General features: G+C 40.7%; 1 non-coding gene across 1 annotated transcript; it reads right to left on the bottom strand.

Moving 5' to 3' along the window:
- Nucleotides 1–2,388: 2,388 nt before the first annotated feature.
- LOC141662448 (small nucleolar RNA R71) lies at nucleotides 2,389–2,495 on the bottom strand. Its single transcript, XR_012550564.1, has one exon. It is a non-coding gene; the product is annotated as a small nucleolar RNA R71 (small nucleolar RNA).
- Nucleotides 2,496–7,032: the final 4,537 nt, after the last annotated feature.

The raw sequence follows: 7,032 nt of genomic DNA, 5'->3' as shown, positions 1-7,032 counted from the left end.
ATCTTGTCCAACGAATACCTTTTGTTAATTAGAAGGAAATGTGCAGACTTCATCAACCTATCAATAATTACCCAAATAGTGTCATGATCCGATTTCGTCTTTGGTAGTCCCACTACAAAATCCATCATAATTTCTTCCCATTTCCATTGTGGAATCTCTAAGGGTTGTAACAGTCCACTTGGACTTTAATGTTCTGACTTTACTGTTTGAAAAGTGTGGCATTTACCAACCCAATCTACTATTTCCTTTTTTATTCCTAGTGATAAGTGGCATTTTATACCACTTGGAACGTCTTATAATGGCTTGAATTGGTGTCTTGAAATCAAGTATTTTGTGTATTTGATGTGTTTTTCTAGTGTTTGTGCATTTCAGGGTAATAATTGCAATTCTTGAGAGATTTCATCAAGAATAAGCCTTGGCATATGTTTAGCATTGTAAGCGGGAAGATAGGAGCAGATTGCAACAAAGAAACGGGAGAAAAACAGAGCAATTTCCAGTAGGGGTCTGAGCGCCCGCTCAGCTCTGCTGAGTGACCGCTCAGGAAGCTGAGCGCCCGCTCAGGAAGGTGAGCGCCCGCTCAGGAATGCTGAGCGGCCGCTCAGGGACGAAAAATTAGAATTATTATTTCGGACTCCTAGTTCTGTTTAACTTCCAACTTCTGAGATATCTGGCTATTATGGGATTCATATATAAGTAGTTTTCAAAGACGTTTCACAAAGGTTGGATCGTAGTATTAATCGAAGAGCGAGGAGATAAGGAAGAAGACCGTTTTAGCACACCGCAACGAAGAGGAAGCATATTTTCTTGTGATTCTTTATTTCGTTATAACGTTGGGTGCTAGTTTTCTTTATTTTGAACCTATTTACTCTTGTGACGTACTCTGGTTTAATATAAGTAGTTTTACTTATTATTCTCGTGTGTTATTATCATGTTTATATATGAACCCATGATGACGATGAGTGCTATCATGGGCTAATCTTGATCATGGGGTCGTAACGGATTTACTATGGAATTCTTTAGTTAGTTGTTTAATACCTTAGTGTGTGATGATTGTATGATATCTAGTATTGGTTGTGCTTATTCGTCTTATGTGCGTCGCGAACATATAAGATAGAGTGTTAATCTCTCGTGAAGCGACGTTGGATCTTGAGATTTAGAATTTGCCATGCTAGCATAGCTTCATGTATGAGTATGCATAATTAGTGGGTAACTCTAACCGTTTTATTCGCCCTATGTAATCAAAAGGAATAACTTGTGCTTAAATCGTTATGTTGCCAATTTCTGTAGACATAGAGACTAAACATAATTGATGCCTATTCAACTTCTATCTTAATTGTGGATGTTTGGTAATTGGTATTAGTACAATAAAAGTTGGCTTTTATCAGTTTCATGTTGTTCGATTAATATCATCACTGTTGCATGATAAGGGTAATAACAATGACTATTGAAGGAAGTAGTAATGAAGTTATGATCTCATGTGTGTTTTAATATTGTTAATTCAAGTGTTAATTAAGTTCTTAATTCTCATAGTTAATTGTAGTTAATAATTAGTTAATCAAATCTAAGTGTTATTGTTTTAACATTGAGAAGTAATCATACATTGGTGAGTGAGTGTAATTGAACATAATTAGTCTGAGTCTCTGTGGGAATGAATCTGATTTATATCTTATACTACTTGCGAATGTGTATACTTGCGTGTATTTTAGCGCGTGTTTTCGCCCTAACAAGTTTTTGGCGCCGCTGCCGGGGACTCAGTGTATTTTTTTAGTTTATGTACTTACCATCAGTGGTCATTAGGACTCAGTGATTAAGGCATGTTACTTATTGTTTCCGGTTGTGTTTCAGGTACCTTAGCGAGCATTTATGCAAACACGTTCTTGTACTCGCAAGACGACTTTAGATACGGCTGAGGAGACAGACGAAGTTCTTGATATTCCGGAGAAGATAGAATTTGAAGATTCAGATTCAGGAAGTGAGCAGAAAGAGCCAGTAATCATGGGTGATCGTATAGTTCCGGCAGATTCAGGTCTTATGGACTTTTCTCGGCCTAAAATTGATGATATTCAGTCTAGCATCATGCACCCGGCTATTGAGGCCAATAACTTTGAAATCAAGTCGGGCACTATTCAGATGGTACAGAATTTTGTTTCTTTCGGAGGTGCTGCGACTGAAGACCCCAACATGCACATAAGGAATTTTGTCCAGATCTGTAGTACTTTCAAATATAATGGTATGACTGATGAGGCTATCAAGCGGAGGCTTTTCCCATTTTCACTGAGGGATAAAGCTCATGACTGGTTACATTCTGAACCAGCTGGGTCTATCACTACTTGGCAAGATCTTGCATAAAAGTTTCTGGTGAAGTTTTATCCAATGGCCAAGACTGCGGCTATGAGGAGTGCTCTTACTCAGTTTGCGCAGCAACCTTCAGAATCTATGTGCGAAGCTTGGGAGCGCTATAAGGAAATGTTGAGAAAGTGTCCACATCATGGAATGCCTGATTGGATGGTGATCACTGGTTTCTATAATGGTTTGGGGCCCCAATCTCGGCTTATACTCGATGCAGCAGCTGGAGGCGCCTTGTGGGCCAAAAGCTATACTGAGGCTTATAATCTTATTGAGACTATGGCTGCAAATGAGCATCAAAACCCAACTCAAAGGATGATGCCTGGGAAGGTAGCAGGTATTCTGAAAGTTGATGCAGTTACAGCTATTGCAACACAGCTCCAAGCGTTGTCTATGAAGGTCGATTATCTAGCCACCTATGGAGTCAATCAGATAGCTATGGTTTGTGAGCTTTGTGTAGGTTCTCATGCTACGGATCAGTGTTCTCTTGTTAATGAATCTGTTCAGTATGTGAACAATTATCAGCGACCGCAGCAGCCTGTGCCAGCTACTAATCAACCTAAGAACAGAAATCATCCAAATTTCAGCTGGAGTAATAATCAGAATGCTATTCAGCAACCATATCAACAAGGCATAAGTAAACAGTTGAATCCACCTGGATTCCAGCAACCACAGCATTATACTCAAAGGCAATCATATCCTCAACAAGGAGGTGCAGCTCCACCCTCTAGTGCTGATTTTGAGGAACTTAAGCTATTGTGCAAAAGTCAGGCGGTCTCTATCAAGACCTTGGAAAATCAAATCGGTCAAATAGCCAATGTAGTGCTAAATCATCAACCTGGCACACTTCCCAGTGTTACTGAAGTGCCAGGCAGGAAGGAAGGTAAAGAGCAAGTCAAGGCTATTACCTTAAGGTCTGGAAAAGTTGCTGATACTGAAAAAGCAAAAGAAGGAGAAGCTGAAGTTGGTAATGAAGATGCTAAGCAAAAGGAGAAAGCGGCGGAACCAAGGAAGACTACTGTTGAACACACTCTGCCTGAGGGTAATACAGGGCAGAAACAGCTCTATCCTCCACCACCTTTCCCAAAGAGATTGCAATAACAAAAGCTGGATAGGTAGTTCGGTAAGTTTCTGGAGGTGTTCAGGTGTTCAAGAAACTTCACATTAATATACCTTTCGCTGAGGCTTTGGAGCAAATGCCTAGTTATGCGAAATTTATGAAGAGTATTCTTTCAAGGAAGGTGAAACTGGATGACCTGGAGACCGTTGCTTTAACGGAAGAATGCAGTGTTGTGCTACAACAAAAGTTACCTGCAAAGCTTAAAGATCCAGGTAGCTTCACCATTCCTTGCACCATTGGAAAGTTATCTTTTGACAAGTGCCTCTGTGATTTGGGGGCAAGCATCAATCTGATGCCATTGTCGATCTTCAAAAAGTTGAACTTGCCTGATCCAAAGCCCACCTACATGTCTCTATAATTGGTTGATCGTTCTATTACATACCCATGAGGCATAGTGGAGGATGTGCTAGTAAAGGTGGATAAGCTCTTCTTTCCTGCAGACTTTGTTATTCTGGATTTCGAGGAAGATAAGAAGATTCCGATAATCTTGGGGAGACCTTTTTTGGCTACAGGCCGTACCTTGATAGATGTGTAGAAAGGTGAACTTACTATGAGAGTGCAGGATTAGGATGTGACATTCAATGTATTCAAAGCGATGAAATTCCCTACAGAAGATGAGGAGTGCTTAAAAGTGGATTTGATTGATTCTGTGGTTACTTCAGAACTTGATCATATGCTAATGTCTGATGCATTAGAGAAAGCCTTAGTGGGGGAATTTGATAGTGATGATGAGGATGGCAATGAGCAACTACAATATCTAAATGCTTCTCCTTGGAGGCGAAAGCTAGACATTCCATTTGAATCTCTTGGTACTTCAGACCTCAAAAATGCTGAAGGAAAGCTCAAACCATCTATTGAAAAATCACCTACCTTGGAGCTTAAACCATTGCCTGGGCATTTGAGGTATGCTTTTTTAGGTGATGCATCTACACTACCTATTATTATTACATCTGACCTTTCAGGTAGTGAGGAGGACAAGCTCTTGAGGATCTTGAGAGAATTCAAATCGGCTATCGGATGGACTATAGCAGATATCAAGGGGATCAGCCCTTCATACTGCATGCATAAGATTCTGCTAGAGGAGGGTAGTAAGCCGACTGTTGAGCAACAGCGCAGACTTAATCCTATCATGAAAGAAGTGGTGAAGAAAGAAATTCTGAAATGGCTGGATGCAGGAATCATTTATCCTATTTCTGACAGTTCTTGGGTGTGCCCCGTGCAATGTTTACCTAAGAAAAGAGGTATTACTGTGGTGGCAAATGAGAAGAACGAGCTCATCCCCACTCGAACAGTCACAGGATGGAGGGTATGCAAGGATTACAGAAAGTTGAACAAGGCCGCGAGGAAGGATCACTTCCCTCTTCCATTTATTGATCAGATGCTTGATAGGCTGGCCGGTCACGAGTATTATTGTCTTCTGGATGGTTATTCGGGGTATAATCAGATATGTATTGCACCAGAGGATCAAGAAAAGACTACCTTCACTTGTCCATTTGGCACGTTTGCTTTTCGCAGAGTTTCATTTGGCTTATGTGGCGCACCGACCACTTTTCAAAGATGTATGATGGCTATATTCTCTGATATGATTGGAAATAATGTCGAGGTGTTCATGGATGACTTCTCCGTCTTTGGACATTCATATGATGAATGTTTGAATAATCTTCGTGCAGTACTCAAAAGGTGTGTGGAAACTAATTTGGTGCTCAATTGGAAAAAATGTCACTTTATGGTGCGTGAAGGCATTATTCTTGGGCATAAGGTCTCTAGTAAGGGTCTCGAGATGGACAAAGACAAGGTGGGAGTCATTGAAAATCTTCCACCACCTATTTCTGTGAAAGGAATCCGTAGTTTTCTTGGTCATGCGGGTTTTTATAGGCATTTCATCAAGGACTTTTCGAAGATATCTAAGCCATTGTGCAACTTGCTTGAGAAGGATGTGCCTTTCAAATTTGATGATGAATGCTTGACGGCATTTGAGACTCTCAAGAAGAGTTTGATAACTGCACCAGTTATTACAGCACCTGACTGGGTAGAGCCTTTTGAGATGATGTGTGATGCTAGTGATTATGCGGTGGGCACAGTTCTTGGGCAGCACAAGAATAATCTCTTTCATGTGGTCTACTATGCTAGCAAGACCTTAAATGGAGCTCAAATGAACTACACCACTACTGAGAAGGAGCTCTCGACTATAGTCTTTGGTTTCAAAAAAATTCGATCTTATTTGCTTGGGACAAAGGTGACAGTGTTCACTGATCATGCGGCCATTTGCTATTTAGTTTCCAAGAAGGATTCGAAGCCCAGACTCATTTGTTGGGTGCTCTTGCTACAGGAATTTGAATTAGAGATCAAGGATCGAAAAGGTACTGAGAATCAAGTAGCTGACCATCTCCCTAGATTGGAGAATCCTGAGTCTACTTCACATGATAAGACTTTGATCAACGAATCTTTTCCGGATGAGCAGTTGTTTGCAGTTCAGGAGGAAGAGCCATGGTTCGCAGATATTGTGAATTATCTTGTCAGCAATATAATGCCTCCTAATTTGAATACAGCTCAAAAGAATAATTTTCTGCATGAGGTGAAGTGGTGTATGTGGGATAAACCGTATTTGTTTAGACAGGGAGCTCACCAGATCATCAGGAGATTTATCCCATTCTGTGAGACGGGGGGGATATTACGAGACTGCCACTCCACAGTTTATGGTGGACATTATGGTGGTGAGAAGATGACGGCTCGTATTCTACAAGTAGGTTTTTTCTGGCCTACGTTATTTAAGGATGCTCATCAGTTTGTTTTAAAGTGTGATCATTGCCAAAGAGTGGGAAATCTTACGAGAAAGGATGAGATGCCATTAAATGTGATGCTTGAAGTCGAGGTCTTTGATGTTTGGGGAATCGATTTCATGGGGCCATTTGTCTCGTCTTGCAATAATCAGTACATCTTGCTGGCAGTCGATTATGTCTCAAAATGGATAGAAGTCAAAGCTCTGCCAATGAATAATGCAAAGGTAGTGTTGAATTTTCTTCATAAGCAGATTTTCACAAGGTTTGGAATGCCACGAGTAATCATAAGTGATGAAGGGTCGCATTTCTGCAACCGTAAGTTCACTTCTATGATGCAGCGCTACAATGTGAATCATCGTGTTGCTATTGCCTATCATCCGCAAACGAATGGTCAAGCGGAAGTATCTAATAGAGAAATCAAGCGCATTTTAGAGAAGGTTGTTTGTCCGTCAAGGAAAGATTAGTCTTTAAAGCTCGATGAAGCTGTTTGGGCTTATAGAACATCATATAAGACTCCACTTGAGATGTCCCTATTTCAACTTGTGTATGGTAAGGGATGTCATTTACCTGCGGAGCTTGAGCATAAGGCTTATTGGGCACTGAAGAAGTTGAACCTGGATCTAGATGCAGCTGGAAAGAAGCGAATGCTTCAGCTAAATGAACTTGATGAATTTCGACTCCAAGCGTACGAGAACAACAAAATGTACAAGGAAAAAGTGAAAAGGTTGCACGACATGAAGTTATATCCTAAGTCATTTGTGTCGGGGCAGCAAGTTCTTTTATTCA

The sequence above is a fragment of the Apium graveolens genome, chromosome 5, assembly GCF_009905375.1.
Source record: "Apium graveolens cultivar Ventura chromosome 5, ASM990537v1, whole genome shotgun sequence".
Classification (NCBI taxonomy): domain Eukaryota; kingdom Viridiplantae; phylum Streptophyta; class Magnoliopsida; order Apiales; family Apiaceae; genus Apium; species Apium graveolens.
This window is presented reverse-complemented; position numbering and strand designations above follow the sequence as displayed.